At 33.3% G+C, this 22444-nt stretch overlaps 1 protein-coding gene across 1 annotated transcript in view; it reads left to right on the plus strand.

Annotated features, from left to right (window-relative positions):
- Positions 1 to 6599: 6599 nt before the first annotated feature.
- The window catches only part of LOC138712121 (uncharacterized), a 138102-nt gene continuing 122257 nt past the window's right edge, over positions 6600 to 22444 (plus strand). The window contains exon 1 of the mRNA XM_069843543.1: positions 6600 to 6693. The gene's annotated coding sequence lies outside the window, so the exon portion shown is untranslated. The remainder of the gene's footprint in view (positions 6694 to 22444) is intronic.

Raw genomic sequence — 22444 nt, forward strand, 5'->3', positions numbered from 1 at the left:
TTTCTGTTCTTTTGAGAGTAGAGAGAACCAACTGTATTTTAATATGTGTACTGTATAATACAATTATACATATTGTTACTATATACATAAAAAATTAAAAAAAAAAACTTGAAATCCTAAATTGACTTCTTTCTTTTCTGAGTTTGGTAACATTTCCGATATTGAATTTACATTTTCCGAAACCGAGATTAGTTTTTCCGAAATTAAGAGTTTATTTATTTTTTAAAATATAAATTAAACATTTCCGAAATTGAGGTTAGCTTTCCCGAAATTGAGATTAGCTTTTCTGAAATGAAGTTGTAAAAGTAAAGCACTCGGTCATGAAAGTATGGTGATCTACCCCTATGCGCCTTGAAGGTGTAAAGTAATGGCTGTACATTTCGTCACCTCTATGTTCATAATACAGCTGTACCATATATTCATGTATTTAATGCGTATTTCTTTACATATATCTATCTGGGTATATTTATTATGATCCACGAATTGCTGCTTCATATCATAATAAACTACGCTACTTTTTTATATACATAACACTCAACCACTGTTATCATAATAGAGTACTCCTACCGGTAGTTTTTCTCAATGCAATGGAGCATTTATTGAGTTACACACGGCCTTCTCGAAATGTCTGCCCGCAAACTATTTTTGAAGCCGACTTGTTGGCAAGAGGCCCTTGTCCGTATGGGGATTTTGTGGATTAATTCTAATATATGGTTTAAGTTTGTTTTCAGAAGAAAAATTAAGTTCAACAGTGGACGGAATAAAAAAAACACATTTGAAAGAACGCTACTTTACAGCAGAAGTTCACCGTGAAATATTCAAAAACACACATAATTACATCTCTAGTTTTTCCTAATCCAGCCTTAAAGAAAAGCAGTCTGCGAATCTGAAAATGAAAATAAAGATTACATAAAACTTGTAACATGATTTTGTTAATAAATTCTTTTGCAGAATTTGTAATACATATTAAATTGTGTTGCCGGCACTACAATAAATTATATACAAGCTCAGTTTAATGCATAGTACGTCCTAACGGGAGTACTTTAAAATGGTTGTCCACACCATTTCCTAGTTAAGTAGGAATATCTACTTTTTAAAACTCTTCATTGTGGGCATCAATAACATGTATGCAGGTCCCAACGTCCTTGTGTTAGTGACAGTGATCTCACTAGAGGTTTTGATTTATCTAGAGAAAATCAAAACTTGAGTGGGATTTAATTGACTATTACACGATTAGAAGAAATAAAGTACTCTAATACAATAAAATATTAATTGACTTACTGAAATTCTATTTCACTAATGTTAGCTTCACGAAACGTTTGAACAGATCCGCCATTTTCAGCTGACTATCCATTTGAAAAGTTGGTAAACAAAGAAACAAATGGTAGAGAGGTGATAAAAACAGAAGAAAGTGTATAAAAATTAGAAGAAATAAAGTACTCTAATACAATAAATTATATATTAATTGACTTACTAAAATTCTGTTTCACTAATGTTACCTTCACCAAAATGTTTGAACGGAGCCGCCATTTTCAGTCAACTATCTAGGCGGGAAACAAATTACGATCGCAAAGCATGGTTTTATAGTACCGTAAAGAATTTGCAGTTTTAAATGTTGGCAAACAAAGAAACAAATGCTAAGGTAGTGATAAAAACAAACAAATGCTAGGGAACCAATAACATTAAACAAATGCTAGGAAGGGATAAAATTGTGCGATATACAGCCATGATTGGTTGAAAGACGTCCTTTCGTGCCGTTTTATTGGTCAAAAGTAGTATGATGTAGTAAAAGTGTAAAAGTCAATATAGATATGAACAACAAACAATTGAGCACGTTTTAATAATTTTGATAATTCGGTTAATAAGTTCCCTGGAGTCACCTCACATAGAAATAATCTAAGGCAGTGTACTTCTTGTACCATCAATAGTAATGTGAAATAAATGTGAACAGTATTTGATTAACTTTCAATAATTTCGTATATTAGTTTCAATAAAATTAGACAAAATATCTTTTTTATTTAATTTATAAAACAGTGTGGCAAAGTTGTGACTTTCAATTAATTCTAAAATCAGGCAGGTAATTGTAACTTTCTCGATGTAGTTTTACAAAAATAGCTTTTTATTTTATGAAAGTATGGAAAGACAGTATTTCTGACCAGAAACTGACACTGAGAGTAAGTTCTAATCTACAATGAGTGCGGAAATAAATAATTTTCCGCACTCCCTTTCCACAAGCTTTCTAATAAATGCTTCTATAGAAGAACTTCTTTATAAATAACACTATAATAATAATAATAATAATAATAATAATAATAATAATAATAATAATAATAATAATAATAATAATAATAATAATAACAATAATAATAATAATCACAATAATAACATAATAACAATAATAATAATATAATAATAATAATAATGATAACAGTAATAATAATTTATTTATTTACTATTTATTTGCTAATCTTTTAGTGTGCTGTACAACAGCCAGAGGCCAATAATAGTTCAGCACAAATGGCAAAAATTACAAATAATGACAATAATTAAAAGTAACGATAATAATTACAAATAATAACAATAACTGCAATAAATGTAGATTTATCCTTCGAAGAGGTGGAAAAATTCAAATATCTTGGAGCAACAGTAACAAACATAAATGACACTCGGGAGGAAATTAAACGCAGAATAAATATGGGAAATCCATTTTAATATTATCCTCCCGAGACGTAGATGGGAGGATAATATTAAAATGGATTTGAGGGAGGTGGGATATGATGATAGAGACTGGATTAATCTTGCACAGGATAGGGACCGATGACGGGCTTATGTGAGGGCGGCAATGAACCTTCGGGTTCCTTAAAAGCCAATTGTAAGTAAGTAAGTAAATGCCTATTATTATTCGGTTGAGAAACTTTTGTCATCTAGTCTGCTGTCAAAAAATCTGAAAGTCAGAATTTATAAAACAGTTATATTACCGGTTGTTCTGTATGGTTGTGAAATTTGGACTCTCACTTTGAGAGAGGAACAGAGATTAAGGGTGTTTGAGAATAAGGTGCTTAGGAAAATATTTGGGGCTAAGAGCGATGAAGTTACAGGAGAATGGAGAAAATTACACAACACAGAGCTGCACGCATTGTATACTTCACCTGACATAATTAGGACCATAAAATCCAGACCTTTGAGATGGGCAGGACATGTAGCACGTATGGGCGAATCCAGAAATGCATATAGAGTGTTAGTTGGGAGGCCGGAGGGCAAAAGACCTTTGGGGAGGCCGAGAGGTAGATGGGAAGATAATATTAAAATGGATTTGAGGGAGGTAGGATATGATGGTAGAGACTGGATTAATCTTTCTCAGGAGAGGGACCAATGGCGGGCTTATGTGAGGGCGGCAATGAACCTCCGGGTTCCTTAAAAGCCAGTAAGTAAGTAAGTAAGTAAGTAAGTAAGTAAGTAAGTAAGTAAGTAAGTAAGTAAGTAAGTAAGTAAGTAAGTAAGTAAGTAAGTAAGTAAGTAAATGTACATGATAGATGTGAAAATGAAGAATTACTCAATTGAAACAATAATAACAAAACATGTGTTAGAGTTGAATTGGAATCCAATATTAAAACAACAACAATAAGATATTTAAACTATACATTAAAAGGATCCAATTTCATACTATACAAATTGACAAGTTTTATGCATCTGGCAACCGGTGAAAGAAATTTAGTCTTAGGCCTACTGGTATAAAAAAAGTTTTTTAAATCTTTATCCTTTAGAAGGAATACGAAGGTAGATACTACTTATGATGGATTCACAAAGAATATCACCCTTCATAGCCTTAGAAAAGAATAAGTATTCAAGATCAAGACGTCTGGCATAAAGATTAGAACAGTTAAAATAATTACAGGTTAGTTCATAATTGAAAACAGAGGAAGTTGGTAGAAATCTAAAAGAACATAAGGCAATAAATTTTCTTTGAATATTTTCCAATTTAACCGAATCAGTAGAAGTAATAGAATTCCAAACGATAGATGCATATTCAAGTTTGGATCTGACTAAAGTATTGTATAAAACTAATACAGTAGCAGGAGTAGAAAAAGAATAAGTTATAGACCTTATAAGTCCAAGCATTCTTATGGAATGATTATATAATAATAATAATAATAATAATAATAATAATAATAATAATAATAATAATAATAATAATAATAATAATAATAATAATAACAATAATAATAACAGTAATAACAACAATAGTATTAATATTACTGTCTATTATTATTATTATTATTATTATTATTATTATTATTATTATTATTATTATTATTATTATTATTATTATTATTGCAATGAAATGTTCCTAATGTGATTTACAAATTGTTATTTGTGGTTAATATTAATACTCGTACTAATCGTATATGAAGTTGGTTTCATTTTCATCGCCAGAATTCATTATTTTTTACTCAAACGGTGACAACAGAATTAAATTTCCTACTTAACTGGAACATTTATTTACATCAACAATATATTATTGTTCCCACGAGATCACTGCCTTCTGGAACAGTTATTTACGATATGAGTATCATAACGTTTCATATTACGAGTTTTATAAGCAGTCGAGTAATGTAATACGAACTTACATTTTGAACATGCCTTTTTATGGAGAAACTATTGTATTATTATTAGTTTCTTCCTGCGAGAGGCGATTCGTTTATGTTTGCTTTATTGGTTTTCAAAACAATAGGTTTTCGTTTCTAACAGATGAACGACAGTATTAGGAGAAATAAACAAACATTGTTAAAATGAGTTCAAACGAAGATTAAGATATCATTATCTAACTAGTTGCTTAATAGAAATATCATTACCTAACAAGTTGCTTAATAGAAGTATTATTACCTGACTAGTTACGTAACAGAAGTATTATATACCTAACTAGTTGCCCAATGAATGTGTTTACAGCATTTTTATTTGTTATGTAAAGTTCACATTAGGGTCCAGTAGAATTAATAATGATACAGCGAAAAAGTCGGGCAAATTTGATACAGACTTTAAAATTTACCAGTTTGAAAATGTTCAAAACTGCTATAATGGAAGTAGAGTGCATTTGCCATCTTACCCGACTATCGGGGAAAGATGCCTACAGTGCAGGCAAGAAGAAAACCTGTATCTACAAACAAGGTAATTAATTTTTTTCTGTTTTGTACCAAAAATATAGTTTCAAAATACCTTCCTGACTTCGATATTTCAATATGAAATTTAAAACTAAATGAACAGTATCTTAAAATTTCAATCAAGAAAAAGTCAGGCATCTTCCTCCGATCAACTCTATATCTTATGTTCTTTAATTACTTACAAATGTCTTTTAAGGAACCCACAGGTTTATTGCCGCCTTCACATAATCCCGCCATCGGTCCCTATTCTGTGCATGATTAATCCAGCCCTAGCATCAAATCCTACCTCCCTCTAATTCATTTTAATATTATACTCCCATCTACGTATCGTCGTTCCCAAAGATCTTGTTCCCTCCGGCCTCCCAACTAACACTCTATATCTGCAGTGCTTGGGAAAAGTGACATAAGTCAGTTTCCACAAACCTTTTTTGATAATTGACAACTTACACTAGTTTATGTCGATTTGATTTTTTTTCTGTATGAATTATTGTAATGGGAGGAATACTTAGGTATTTTTTCCAAGCGAGCAGATGTTCCGTAAGTTGTCAATAAATTATCAAAAAAGGTTTGTGGAAACTGACTTGTGTCACTTTCCCCGAGTACTACAGATATGCAATTCTGGATTGGCCCATACGATTATTATTATTATTATTATTATTATTATTATTATTAGTAGTAGTAGTAGTAGTAGTAGTAGTAGTAGTAGTAGTAGTAGTAGTAGTAGTAGTAGTAGTAGTGGTAATACCGCTGCTGTTATAGGCTACATATTACTAACCCATACTTATAAAATACTAAGTTGAGCAACAAGCAAGTAAGACAATGACTATTTGAAAAGTACAAATAAAAAAGGAGGACTCTCCCAGGCTGTAAAAAAGGTACCGGTGCGACGCATTGCTCTCAGATAAAGTGACTGTAAATACTGAATATGGACAAAATTTGTCCAATAGTTTAGGAGAAATCGTTGTACAGACAAAGATAGACACCATGTCAAAAACCACTTTTCCGATATTAGAGATTGTGAAAATCCATATTTCTGCGAAAACGTTGACGTCGACTTTTTTCAGAATCAGAAAACATTATGCAGCGAGAAAGTAAAATTATTACCTTTATTTGCTAGCAAATTTTGAATTTTGAGTACACGTTTTTAAATTACAGCGGTGTATTGCTAAATTAAGGTTTTCCTCAGTTGCGAGCGCAATGCCATATTCGCCGCACACCGCTGCTCGTACTTCGCCATCTGTCCACGCCAGGGAACACAGCACCGCTTGGAGGATTCCAACCCTTTCCGGTATCTCACCCCCGGAGACACCACCTGGAAAGCATTTCCCCCGGGTCGCTCAACAATGCACCCCGCCACTGGAGGCGGCAACAGAAGGGAACGCGAATTTAAAACGCGCCCAAAAGGCGGCCGTGTCTTACTGTTACGTAACGCACTTGGCAGGACGACCCACATACTCTGTTCTATACACTTTCTTCAGCTTGCACTCCACGCTCGACCCGCGCCAGGCTCGCACTCGGCGGTCACGTCTTGCAGGTGAGTAGGCTTCTTCAACATTGTCAATTAAGAGGTTAAAAATGTCGCCTATTTTAAGACGTTATGCTGGAGAGTTCTTAATATAAGCTGGGTCGGAAGCATGCTTTGTTCCTGCCTTGACCCACAGGAGGCTCTGCTCTGTAGTAGCGGCAGTCAGCTGGTGTTTTTTTTTTAAACAAATAAACAGGGATTCATATTTTTATTTTCAACCTTCCATCAGACGCGCCTTCATTTGTAACATGACCAAGCGCGTGTCGTACTTCCTCTTCGTGTTTGTTTTGTACATTTCGTTGTTTAGTAATGTATAATAGCCTGAGTTGGTGGAATAATTTAACGATACATAAATTAAGATTTCGATGTATTAAATGCTGAATTAAATCGCAATCTTTTCCGAAATAATAGAGGCTAGAACCTGTTTAGATTTGCAATGTTTGAATTGTGGGAACTGCTATTTCCCTATGTATTACTTTAAGTTTATATTCCCTCAAGATATGGTGTAGGCCTATTATTTCTTTTTATGCTCGACCATGCTGAAATGTAGTAATTATACACCTGGTAGCAGTCCTTTAATGCATGTCATTAAAGTACACCTACTCATTAAAGTACAGGTGTTTTCAGCCAATGACAACTCAGCTTACAGGTGTTCAGCCAATAACAAGTCAGCTTTGTACCGTTATAAAACCGCAAGTATCGATTATTCTCGGATATGCAATCGAAAGAGAATTAGCGAAAAGTCACGGAGGCTGGAAATCCAATACTGTCGCAGAAGGTTATGTTCTGTTACTATAATAATTAGCGTTAATTTTAAATAATATTCAAATAAATTCAATTTGTCATCTCGTTTTTCAATGTCGAATTCAATAATCAAGGTTATACCAAGTTTAACGGGATTACACAAGGTCAATGACATTATTGTTCCTCGGAAAAAATCAATACTTTCGCGCCTGCGCACATCTCACAATTCACGACCTAGAACAAGGTCACTTCCGATCTTGTCAGATACAAATAATTTCAAGTTAGAAATATGGTCGAGCATAAAAAGTCGTATGAAACTCGCCTATAATGGTAATTAAGAAGCTCGTATGAAAATTATGAAACTCGCTTGCGCTCGTTTCATAAACATCCATACTCGCTTCTTAATTACTGTCATTATAGGCTCGTTGCATAATGTACTATTATTGTACGGTCATTAAATATCACACAGTGTTGTGGCTAGTTATTTATTATTTCAGACTATTAGATGCAAAATTAGTCTTATCCAAAATTAAAAGAAAATGAGTTAAGCACGATATCACATACTGTCCACCTGGTTGGCTAGTTGGTATAGCGCTGGCCTTCTATGCCCAAGGTTGCGGGTTCGATCCCGGGCCAGGTCGATGGCATTTAAGTGTGCTTAAATGCGAAGGCTCATGTCAGTAGATTTACTGGCATATAAAAGAACTGCGGGACAGAATTCCGGCACACCGGTGACGCTGATATAACCTCTGCAGTTGCGAGCGTCGTTAAATAAAACATAATATTTAACATTTGTCACATACTAGATGTTGTTCACTACCGTATGGAATTTGTTTCTACAATAAAACTTGCCTATTTATAATTTTATGATGTCTCGAAAATCGTTATTAAATGCATAACTCGCCTAATCCCTTATAAAATTTGGTGCAAAACTTGCATGAGCCTTCCATGAAGTTCTGAACAAATCCATTCTTATCCCTGGTTTATGCATCTTTAATGGAAAGTCTCAAGCAAAATTATTTGTTTTGTGCTGAATTGAAATATTTTTTTCGAACTTTAGCATATTTCATCTGTTTTAGTCCAATGAAAATTTGAAATGTTCTCTGCAATCAATTTGTAGGACAATGAACCTCATTCTGTAGCTTCAATTATTGTCAAAATAATAATTACTATATTCAGACATACTATCAAATAATTAGTTTGCTTTCTTCAAAACTTGCCTCATTCATATCATTAACTAACATAACTGGTCTTATCCAAAAATAAAATTTAGTCTATCCTCATATTTTTTAGTTTTGATTTTCCACAAAATAAGAGTTTAATACTATCATACAATATAATCTAATATCATAATATAATTTCCTGTTTTAGTGACCAATAGTTTAGGTTTCAGGAATTTTTTGCGAATTGTGGAAGGCGAGTTTTACCATCTAATACCCTTATTTCTTCAAAACCATTAGTAAAGCTTTTAATCAGAACCTTATAGCAACTTTAAACTTAAGAGTATTTTTTAACGTTTTATTTAACTTCTAAACAAAGGACAGCAATCTGGTAGATTGACTAAGATTTCCGTTTTTTCTTTATCCCCTGTTTAGATTAATCGAAATTTCGAATTACTTGGGTTCGGATTGGCGAGTTTCCTATATCTTAATTCAACATAGAGCTATATTGGTATATTTCGCAATTTCGTTTATATTCTTGTGAGATCATTGCTTTAAAAATAGTTCCACTTCATTTATGTCTTTCGCGCCAACTTTCAGGTTAGGTGATGCTTTCTTGATGTTCAAGATTTTGGGTTCTGAGTTCAACTATCTTTCAAGTTAGACAGTGCTATCATGATGTTCAGGATTCTGAGTTCTGAATTCAGCACATATTCTAACTTGTATTTATTTATTTACTTATTTAGTTACTTACCTTACTTATTTACCTCATTCATTCATTCATTCATTCATTCATTCATTCATTCATTCATTCATTCATTCATTCATTAATTAATTAATTCATTCATTCATTCATTCATTCATTCACTCATTCATTCATTCATTCATCCATCTATCCATCCATCCACTAATCCATTTATTTATTTATTTACTAAGGAAGAATTATGCCATGAGGCCTTCTCTTCCACACTACCAAAAGTGACATACATGCATGCAAATAATAATAATAATAATAATAATAATAATAATAATAATAATAATAATAATAATAATAATAGTAATAATAATAATAATAGTAATAGTAATAGTAATAGTAATAATAATAATAATAATAATAATAATAATAATAATAATAATAATAATAATAATACTTAAATATAAAATAATTATTTAGCGGGTTAGTGAGCGTACAAATAATGAAATATTCACTTAACTTTTAAATTTTCCTTATACACGAGTAAATAAGTAAACCTAATTTACAGAAGGAAAAAGTTACAATAAATATATGCTGCTTTTTTTTTAAAGTAGGACTATAACCCTACAAATTCAGAGTTAGTAAGCCTAGAATATTTATATTCTAATTCTATTTTATATTAGGCCTAAATGACATTATATATAAACACACAGAATAATCTATAAAAACCGGGTTGATACAAATCAATTCCACATAGAATTTACACTATTTTCTAGAATTATCTCTACCGAAAAAGAGCTGAACACGTCTTCAAAGTTCCTCTGACTTTCAGTCTGAAATATCTTAATCAGATTTACTGCTGAAGTCCTGAATATCCTCTGTTCTCTTTTCTGGTGGGAAGATAACATTTCTTCAACAACACATGGAGCATTATTCAGCTTATTATATTAGCCGAAACTGTCGGCTTTGTGAATAATCTAAATTTAATTTATATTGGGTTAATATGTAGGAAAAGGTTAATTATAACCTCAGATCACATATATAACAGATTGCTCATCCCTATGTTAAAATCAGAGAACAACCGCCAGGATCGTCACCCGAACATGAGATGGCAGTACAGTCGCTAATGCAATTCAAATGGGAGTTATGACGTGGCTCCTTAATGTAACAACTAGATGACAGCATAGTAAACCTGACAAAAGTTTTTACCATCAAAACCTATAATGCCGAGCAATCTGGGTAGGCCTATATGTGATCTAGGTTATAACTGAAAAAAAAAGAAGAATATTACTATAGACATACGATCACATGACCTGATGCGTGTCTTGAAAAATACTACACGAATGATTTCAGTAAGAGAAAAAAACTATTGAAGAATTAGCCAATGAGTTGTTTGACCATATAAACTTGTGTAAAATAGATTTGCCGTACGTGCCGAAAAATCGGCACTGTTCCTATTGTTTAGGCTTTAAAAAGTTTACACGCCTGAAATGGAAAAAAAAAAATGAAAATCCTGATTTGTAGGAAATTAATAAACAAATTTAATAACGAAATTACATTTTTGCTTTCTTCACGAAATAAATAGGCCTACAATGTGTGTATAATACAATGCATTTCTTTTGCGCTTTCTTGATTGTATTGATTTTAGAGCAGAACAAATATATTTAAATACCAGAAACATCAAAATAAATTGAATTTTATGATATCTCAAAAGCGGAAAATTATTGAGTTATAAGTCTAGTGCAGCTGTCGGCAAAGATGGGGTTGATTCTCGAGTCAAGAAATGCCCACCAACGGTCTATAGTATCACAAAAACACGAATAATTTGATAAAAATACTCTATGGGTATTTCTTTATCGATTACAATTAAAGAAATTACGAAACACAGAATACTAGTATATAAAATAGGTGTCAATCTTTCACGTACCAACTTCTTCATGCGTTATTGGGTTATTCAAATGTCACAGAAACTTCTGTTTCAGTAGACTTACAAATTTCAATGTGCTATTGCTGACCTAGAGTACATAAAGGAAGTGATCATTGTGAGCTTTAAAAATATCTATTGTAGTTATAGTTTAAGTTCTGTATCTGCCGCCTACATCTGAGTAATTTGGTGGCCGATCTCATCACTGTGTGGCTATGGCTCAAGTCTATACTTTCTCGCATCCAATTTAAGGAGCGATGATTCCATAATTTTTATGTTTTTCCTAATTGAAGAACTTTTTCATCTTTTTATATGTAAAAATATTATTGCTGCTACAACTTAAATTCGAGATTAGTTTTTGAAAAAGACATTTTTTGGATCTAGATTTTAAAAAGAGACTACCAGGATATAGTAATTCACTAAAATGAATATACCTAAGCCATCTTTAAAGATAAATTCAAAATTTATATTACATTTTACTTCTAAAAGCACGTTATTTCAAATGAGTGTAGTACAATTTTGATTTTCGCTTTCTTAATTTTAAGATAAAAAAATTACATTTTAAAAATGGATTTTAGAGGTAGGGTACTTTTATATAAATATTCAGGCATATATTTCAAGTGCAACAAAATAATATATGTATTTCTATTACACGGAAATGTTTTCTAATAGCCTTAATGAATGTATTCCAGCGTTTACATGATGAATAACTGAAATATTTCAACTTTGATGTAACTCTTGTTTTAAGCTATTTTAATAAACATATCTACAATATACAGTAAGCGTAGTTAAGATATCAACTTAAAAAATATAGTTTTTTATTTTATCCTAGATTTTTCAAGAAATATTGATTAATATTATTTTTTAAATAAACTATACATCCCATTTCAAAGGCTTTACTGTATGTTGCTCACATGGGAGAACTATTACAATCATGCATGCAAAATTTCATTAAAATGTTTTAATACTTTTTCCTTATTGGTAAGTTTGTCGCTCGTTTTCTGAAAATTTTATTTTTACGCAGCGTTTACATGTTAACTCAAAAAGTGTTTAAGATGGTTAATGAAACTTTATAATCCTTAATTTAGAATGTATACTTTGTTTTAAAAATAATAGCCTACTGATCAATACTTTTTTTTTACATTTAGTATAAAACGTTGAAAAAAAATAGAAACACATTTTTTTTCAACTGACATGGTAGAGATTTTACTGTTTGTTGTAGATATGTTTGTTAAAATAGCTGAAAACAAGAATTACAACAAAATTAAACTATATGGTAATTTATCACGTAAATGTGAACGAAATATTCCACACATTTTCATAATAAAAAAATAAATTGTTCTAACTATTAGGTTTTCAAAAAACATTAAAATTGTTTAGTGATGTACAGATAGTGTATATTAGGGTTACATATTTTTATTTCCAAATGACTTGTAGATTGTGAGAGAAAAAATAAAGTTGAAAAAAAATTAAAGTTTATTTATACACGCTTTAACATCTTTGGTCACATCGCGTGTTTAGGATCTGTGGATATACCAGTAAACTGTTTTTCGCTATTGTTGAGTTCCTGCTTCTATTGTGTGTTGTAGATGACTGTGTTCATGTAACTGATAATAGATTTTGATTAATGTTTATGATATTGGTGATTGAGGCGGTAATGAATCATGGCATGTGAATTTCCAATCCGGAATTTGTCTTTGTGACCGAAGGAAACGTGAAAAACCCCAGTCAGATTGTTCGGCCACGAGGTTTGAACCCGGGACCTCCCGAATGCGAGTCTCAAACGCTACCGTCTGAGCCAACTCGCTCGGTTATATAAAATTATAATAGCGAAAGGTGTACCTCCCCCCATTAAGAATAAATAGTCGACCATGCACAAAGTTTAAAGGACATACTTCTGGCTACGTGAAAGTCATGATCGTGGGTTTCAATCCCATTCAAGACGTGGATAGTTATCCATTGTCAAAGTGATTACAGATGGAGTCCTGTTTTGCGTCGGCCAATTGAAGGGTTCAGAGCCATATTGGTAGCCAAGCGCCATTTATTAAAAACGTAGAAAACAAGGGTTAAAATTAAGTGATTACCATAATTTAACGAAGCATATAGCAAGTAATATAAATTATGCACATTAAAATTAAATGATATGTCACTCTTCTTTAAATTATGGTATTTACTTACCTTTAACCCTTGCTTTCTCCGTTTTTAATAAATGGCGCTTGGCCCGCTATGGCTCTGAACCCTTCAATTGTAACATCGGAAAATTCCACGTAATAGACTAGACTAAACTCCACAAAGAATAAGAAAATATTTGATGGATAGAGAGGATTTATGACAGATGACAGGTGTACAAGCATGTGCAGGCTTCCGGCGAAATAACAATAAACCGAGAGAAACTGTGCTGATGAAGCCTGTGCGTGGCGATTACGGTGTCGCTATTTCCTCCACATGCGGAGGCGTCTTGTGGCCTTCCGCTGCATTTAAAGTTTAGAAATAGAGTACGCCAAGTCGCAGAGATGAACGGTGGTTTGTGAAACAAAACACGAAATGTTTGGTTTGCTACATAAGATATACAAATCTGGAACATTTTGTATTTACTTAAGAAAATCAGGTAAAATTATAGATAATATGGAACAAAGTGTCTTCTGCTTCTTCTTCTTCTTCTTTTTCTTCTCCTTCTAAATTAAGGGTATAGACAGGGTCGGGTATTTATGGAGATCGCGAAAATGACGACATAATAAATATACAATAGATTTTAACTAATCTTTACGAATTAAGTGATTCTTATTAATAATATGCGAATAAAACAATCGCGACAAATCGCGAAATAGAGTTCTAATAGCGAAATATGAACACATTCGCGAATTATTACTATTGCGTCGTTTTATAATGAATTTCATATTCTGAGGTTTTTCGGATTTTTTTTTCACTTGAATTTGTTATATATCCAAATAGACGACATTACATGGTATTCTAGGTATTCTGACCACATTAGTGAGCTCAAAAGACGGAGAATTCAACATTTCACTGATAATTTGAAAGTGTTAATTTGAGGGCTGCAAGTTTTTTTTTTTTCGTTTTTAATAAATGTGTGTTAAATACAGTATCAATCCAACAAATACTGTCTATTGGCCATACCGCACCTTTACCAGAATCTAACGAAACTTTAATGTTAATTATTTGGAAAATAATATTCGTATTGAGTTAATACTCCATCTCCAAAATTATTGTATTTTCCAAAATTTCCATTAATCTCCTCCAAGAGTACAAATCAATCTCCAACAGTCTCCGTCGACACCAATATTAAAAAACACAAATGATAAAATTAATCTCCATAAATACCTACCCCTGGGTATAGACTACTAGTATAACACTTAGGCACAAATGACCCCTTGTGCACCCCATAAACTAGAAATCAACTCAAAAGACTGTAATATGTTACCAGCATTGCGATGCTATTGACAAGAGCTTAATTTCCTGAAATTCCAGCATGTGTTTTCCGGAATAACGATGCCTGATTTGGCTTAGACCTGGACAATCTATCAAAATGTGAGGTGATGACTCAACCTCCATCTCACATTTCCTACAAGTTGGGTCATTGGCCTAGGTGTTTATTCAGATGGCAGTGTCCAGTCAAAAGTCCGATTACCCATCTCAGGATACTCCTTTCCGAAGCCAGAAGTTGCCTAGGTGAATTAGGTTTTGGTTCTCCAATAAAGAGTTAACCTGTTAGTGTAGATCTAGCAAATCTTTCATGAGGTTCTTCTTTAGAGTCCCTTTGATTATACACTTAAAGATACCAACACAGGATTCCAGGCCACAGCATTGAATGGAAGTTCTATGTTTGGCCAGTGGATCGGTTTGTTCATTGCGTACACTCTACTGTGTTCTGAGACCAACAAAGTGTGTCAAGTATCTTTTAAAACTTCCTGTGCGTGTTCCTGAATGCAAAATAAGATAAACTGTTCCTATGAATATGGGATCGCAAATGCTTCATTGCCAAAAATAAATGGACACAAATGCAAGGTGTTTCTATAAACGAGTTTTTTTGTTTGCTGTGTCAAATTTTTCCTCATTATGTTATCAACACTTATTTACAAAATTACGCCATTTGAAGAAACATTAATCGGAGGAGTGGATCGTAGTGTTCAATTGCTATTAAGTTTATAAAAATGGTGCTTATGTGGTCACTGCTAGAAAGGAATATCGGCGTCATTTTAATCTTGACAGGCATGATCCCGTCCCATCCGAACGTGCAATCAGATTATGTGCACAACATTTTGAAACTACGGGAAGTGCTTTGAAGAAAAAGCCTACAGATAGGTATCTAAGTATTCGAACACAAGACACACAGTGAGATATATCGTCACAAGAAGCCAAAAAGTTCTGAAACTAATTTCGTCAGCAGTACAGTTCTCAAGCGCTAGTGTACATAGAATCTTATGTGACGACCTATGGGGCTACGTCGCATACAGAAAGAATTTCCATGCACGCATTATGCCAACATTTCGGCAACCGCATCATCTCCGGAATGGTGACATTGGTTGGTCTCCCATGTCACCTGACTTACTGTTTGTGATTACTTCCTGTAAGGTACCTCAACAACAAAGTATGTGCAATTCAGCCGCAGATCATTGAGGAGCTCGAAATAACATTACTATGGAAATCAGCACCATTCCTATTGGGATGATGGAACATGTCATGGTTGATCTCCATTGCAGGCTGTCTGAGTGTGAAAATTTTCAAGATTGTCACCTGCAGGACATAGTTTTCAAAACATGAACATGGCAGATTTTTTTTTCAGAAATGGAAATGTGTAAGGTTGCAATTCTTGTGTTTATAACTTTGTCTCATTAATGAAGGTATATCTTTCGTTTCATTTAAAACTTCCATTTTATTGAGACATCTTGCACTTCTACATTAACAATATTATTTCGTAGTATTTGGCCAGGATATTTTTGGCATATAACAGATGGTCAAAATATTCTCCAAACACGACACATTTAAGACTTTCGAATTCGTATTATAGTATATACATACAGTGCTGGAGTTGAAAAAAAATACTGGAACTCTGCTACTTCAGAAGCTCCTAAACTGTGCTATATAAGTCGTTTCCTGTATTATTTATACTGGAACTGTGGAACTCTAATATTTTTACTGGAACTGCGTTCCGGTGAGTTACGGCCCAACTACAACGCTTCATACACACCATAATGACATCGGGTCATCTAGAGTTCATTCTAAACACATTCCCGCATGTTTCTTGGACTATGTTTTATACACTCCGAAAGTTCAATAGATTGAGGTTCGGCGACCTCGAAGGCCATGCCATTGCCACCACATCCAACACATAGTTGAGAGAACTGTTCATCTTTGACACGATGGGAGAAGATTGATGGGTTTCGTCGTGCAAACTCTAAATCTATCTCCTTTCATTTTGTGGTACATCCTCAAGGAGACGTGGCAAGTATGTTTTTAAAAACTAATATAAAATTCATTTCAGGCTATTTAAAACAATGTGTAGGTAAAATGAACTTGCCACCAATTAATAGGTTCCAGGATAATAGGCTATGAGAATTAATGTTTGCGCAGATTAATTAATTAATTAATTAATTCATTCATTCATTTATTACTTTCTTTCTTACTTTTCATTCATTCATTTGCTTACTTATTATTTTATTTTATGACCTATATGAAAGTACACAGGCTAGATGCCCATCAAAGCACTTTCTTCACATTAATATAAATGAACAATATTTAACTTATAATTTTATTATTGATAGTGACTTACATGAGTGGCAGTTATAAAGTAAGAATATGCATCTCATTAACAACAGAAATAAAGATAATGAAAACATAAAAGTTGAGAGATGTGGTTTATAATGAATCAGTATTAACAAAAAATTAGAACTGTAAATAAATCGATAATAAAGTGTAGCAGACCTTAATGTTTAGCTGGACCAAAATAAGGAAGAAATTGAAAAATTCCAGGAAAGAATAAAGCTGAATGTGCTATGACTGACATAAATGAGTTTTTCTAAATTGTCTTTCTAAATATCCTTTCTGTAGCAGAAAATATATCAATTTCCTCACTTAATTCAAGTTGCTTAACATTTAAATTAATTGTGAGTTCGTATGAAATACGATACGCTTCTCGGTCTTGGGATATTAAATACATTTATTTTAGATCAAACTAGAGGGATATCAAATGGAATCAGTCTGGGTATTTCAGCAGTATCATACTATTTGTGAAGTTTTCATGGAGACATCATCGAGCACCGGAAGGTGATTTTTCTGTGCCTGAGAGTACGCAAAGTTAAATAAATATTCTCTCGTAAATGATGCCACATCTGCATATAGCACACGCGGGATGAACACAAGCTCTATTGCCAGTGTTAGGCCTATGTTCTTTTCATTATTTTTCGTTGATTCGTGTATTACAAAAAGTATTATGTTTTTCAGTACTTTAGCATGACGTATTTACACTTTGAACTTCTATTGTAGTCTAGTTTTACGCAGTGCAATCTTAGTTATAAACAGCGAGGGTGTATAGCCTTAGCGACGTCACTGAGAGTGCGGGAGTGAGATTAGCTAATTTCGGCAAGAGGTGTGGGAGGCAGTGTTTTGTTCCTAGCAACTTAAGCTATTGTAGAAGAGCTCTTCCTGACCGAAGTTCAAATATAGGCCAAAATGCTGAACTAAAAACAGAACTATTTATGTGATTTAAGCTTACCGGAGGTGGCAGGAATGTGAAATAATGATTGTAATAATGCTACTAGTAGGTTAACAAACAACGGCGCCCTGGCTACTAAACTGTAGAGGTATATCACTAGACCTCGGATTTTTAGGTTCTAAAATCTTACTTCAGTATCGTACCTAAAGTAGGTTCTATCTCAATGCAAAATAAATTCTAACCTGACAAACTGCGTTACGGAAAATGAACAAATGTCCAAACCAACTTCATACCTATGTAACTGAAAAAGTTACTGCATTTTAACGCGAAAATCATACGTACAAGGTGCAATCAATATATTTCTGAACTGTACTTGTATTTATTGTACCGTTAAACATACATGCGCGTGCCACTGAAGATCACTGCTTCCATTCCTGCTGAGTCAGTCTATCAAACAGCATCAGATTGTCTTAAGGAACTGAGCTTCTACACGTGATTTTGTGCAAACATCTCAAGGACCAATTGCGATGTAATCTCTCCATATACTCCTTATGGATAGTCTTCTTCTTTATCTTTCAAACGATGCGTTTAGTATAAATTGCAGGCGATTCCCTCATTCTAGAACACTTCAGGGCAGTCCGGAAACTTATTGATTGCCCTTTCTATAATGTGGAGGCTTAGCACTTTTTTAAATCTTGGACAAACAGCGTTTTGAAATCCACTCTTCAATTATTATTTGTTTTCTAATTAAATTATCAACAGTAACATCACAAGTGTTGATAATTTTCCGGTAATTTTATTGGGCTTAACAAATTTTTAAAAGCGAAATTAAATTACTGGTGAAAACTATTTTGCACGTACGAAATTCGGCTACATAATTCCTATGCGAAAAACTAGATTCTACTGCATAAGCGCAACAAGGGGAAAGACAGTGAAAGTATTGTCATTTTCATTTCAAAATTCACAATTTTGTTTTTGTTTGTTTGTTTTTTTTATGTAAAAAATGAATCAGTATTCTTATTAAATTTATATGCTGGGCAAGTTTCAATGCTCTGCGGTCCTTGGAAGCATAAAAATTACATTATATTTAAATGGCTGTACCTTTGAATTTGAATATCATGCAAAATTTACAAGCTGTTTTCTCAAAATTTCTTTCCAGCAAATTTCATCATGTTCAAAGTGTAAAGGCACTTAAAATTTTGATGCTAGGAACATGACATATTTACTTCACGATCTGTATAATATGACTAAAGAAGCACAGAATCTGTGTTTTTGATAAACTAAATACTTTCGAAATTATAAAAATAAAACACATTTAGTGGACTTTAAAAACACGAGAATTTTACTTGAAGCAAGTAAAGAGATAGGTTTGGAAGTAAATCCTGAAAAGACAAAGTATATGATTATGTTTCGTGACCAAAACAAGGTACGAAATGGAAATATAAAAATTGGAAACTAAGAAGAAAATTAAACCCAGAATAAATATGGGAAATGCCTGTTATTATTTGGTTGAGAAGCTTTTCTCATCCAGTCTGCTCTCAAAAAACCTTAAAGTTAGAATTTATAAAACGGTTATATTACCGGTTGTCCTGTATGGTTGTGAAACGTGGACTCTCACTTTGAGAGAGATACAGAGGTTAAGGGTGTTCGAGAATAAGGTGCTTAGAAAAAATATTTGAAACTAAGAGGGATGAAGTTACAGGAGAGTGGAGGAAGTTACACAACGTAGAACTGCACGTATTGTATTCTTCACCTGACAATATTAGGAATATTAAATTCAGATGTTTTAGATAGACAAGGCGTGTAGCACGTATGGACTAATCCATAAATGCATATAGAGTGCTAGTTGGGAGGCAGGAGGGAAGAAGACCTTTGGTGAGACCGAGACGTAGATGGGAGGATAATATAAAAATGGATTTGAGGGAGGTAGGATATGATGGTAGAGACTGAATTAATCTTGCTGATAGGGTCCGATGAGGGCGACAGTGAACCTCCAGGTTTTTTAAAAGCCATTTGTAAGTAAGGAAGTGGACTTTAAAAATTTGAATCTTTAAGTTGCATAAAAAAAAATCTCTCCATTTATAGATGTAAATATAACATTCTGGATGCTTAGTTTTTTCGAACCGTATCAGACATGCCGTAAAAAGAGTCACGCTTCGTAAGAGGAGAGAGATTTTGAAAATATGCAAATTTATTTTTTAATTTTAAAAACTCAAAAACCATTCATCTAATCACAATCAAACTAACATACAAAAATACTTAAGTTATAGGAAGGGAATGAAGTGTACAAAATATGATGTCTCTAACTTAAAAATTATAGAAAGCAGAAAGAATATTTTTCCTATGAAAACAGCTAGTATAAATATGTACCGGCGTCCTGCAAATATTGAAGGTAAACATTTGAGGTTATAATATCATAACACATTTCTTTTAGTGTTCGCTGATGTTAAACCCCATACATTGCGTTTCAAATGTGACGCATATTTTCTGCTACAGCTGAATGGAAATGTTTTTTTTCTAAAAACGCTCGGACACGTCAAACAGTATATTTTAAAACACACTCTTTCATAAAAACAAACCATTCTTGATATCATTGTTATGCGAGTTGTGACGTCATCGGAATCATTTTTAAATGACACCCGGTATTTTTTCTGTATACCATCTGAAACACTTTACTATTTTCCATGGTTACACAAGCTATCAAATGTTTTATACAACAAACGTTGCTATGATTACAAAATAAATAGTTGGATTTCCTGGTGTTATGGAAGCAGTTTATTTGTATAAATTAACAGAAAATAACACAGTAATAAATTGATGAAAGGTGTAGCATTTATAATAATAATAATAATAATAATAATAATAATAATAATAATAATAATAATAATAATAATAATAATAATAATAATCAAAGGAAGAAGCTGAAGAAGAGAAACGAACAAAAGAGACCCTTTCAGAGGGCACGTGCCTCTTCATCCCTTAATGCTGATCTCCCATGTTTTGTACCTTTTGTAATTGTCGATGGAATTGGTGACAGCGAGATGATATTTGGCGAGGATTCGCCATGTAATTATCTGTCATTAGCCGTACAATTGGAAAAAAAACCTCAGAAAAAATTTAAACTGTTAATCAGTCCAAGCGGAAATCGAACCCATGCCCGAACGCAACCCGGATCAACAATAAAGCGCGCCTACCGGCTGAACTACACAGGTCGCCGTACACGATATTCAGTGCTGCCACACTGTACGAACATTACTAATACAGTGCTGCCAGTAATCGAACCTAAATCTGCTGGACTTGTAGTCTGAAACCTGTCACTCAAAGACTGTTACACAATACACGCATTTTTTGTCGCCGTAATTGAGAGTAGCGCGATGCATTCGCAAATCGCAGCCATATTTGGAGGCCGATGCTTGCTGCAGCAAGTTGCGCGGGCGTCTGTTGTTACACGAGGAGTCGTGACGCAGCTACCATCTCTGCCTGAGTTAAATCTCGAGTATACTGCAGGACAATGTTCCTCAAACGGGGCGTACACAAGAATATAAGGATTCTGTCGGCCATCAACGACAAAATTAGGGGGCGGGGCACGAAATCACGTGACCAAAACTTCGTCCTGGGGCCTCCCCTCCAGAGAAGATTCAGTGGTTTAAACTGTAAACATTTAAAACGCTACTAAATGAAAGTATTAACTTCATCAAGGCATATTTTATTGCATAATAGTTTATAGCAGTGGTATTCAATCTATAGTACGCGTGGGGTATGCATCGCACTGACTACGTGTGTACTCGTAAAATTGTTGACACATTTATTTTATTATACTTGCTGATTATTATTGCAGTTTACATGTTTCATTGTCATGGTTCATATGTCACTGTCAGACAAGAGAATGAGTGCAGCCATCATCATAGAACTAAGTTTGTTTCCTTTCTTGTTTTCTTTCTAATATCTCTATTGTGCCACACATTATTCGATATGTTATTATTATTATTATTATTATCGTAATCACAGTAAAAACTAATACTTTTGCCAAGGTAGATGAAATGAATGACTTGTTTCTATTATTCTGTCGAGTATTGACAATTATTATTATTCTTATTGGTCCTTTCCCACAAAAGTCATAATTTTCGTTTTTGATATTGATATAGTCATATTATATTCTTTCCAGACCAAATAAAGTTAAAAAATTTATCTTAGAAAAGCATTTGCATTATTTTAATTATTATACCATTTATAATAATATAGAGAAGAATAAAGAAGTGCATATATTGTGTGCTTAGAAAAGGCGTTTGACATAGTGGATTGGAATAAACTGCTGGGGATCCTAAAGAAAATTGGCGTGGATTGGAAAGAGAGGAGGCTGTTCAGTAACCTATGTGAAACAACGAGTCAAAGTCAGGATAGGAGAATGGCGTTGTTAGCAGAAGAGGAGATGATACTAAGAAATATGCTACTGAAGTTAAATGACAGCTGTGAGCAATATGGAATGAAGACAAGTGCCAACAAGACGAAGACCATGGTCATAGGAAGAAAAGTAAAGAAGGTAAACTTGCGAATTCAAAATGAGGCAG

The sequence above is a fragment of the Periplaneta americana genome, chromosome 13, assembly GCF_040183065.1.
Source record: "Periplaneta americana isolate PAMFEO1 chromosome 13, P.americana_PAMFEO1_priV1, whole genome shotgun sequence".
NCBI classification, from domain to species: Eukaryota; Metazoa; Arthropoda; class Insecta; order Blattodea; family Blattidae; genus Periplaneta; species Periplaneta americana.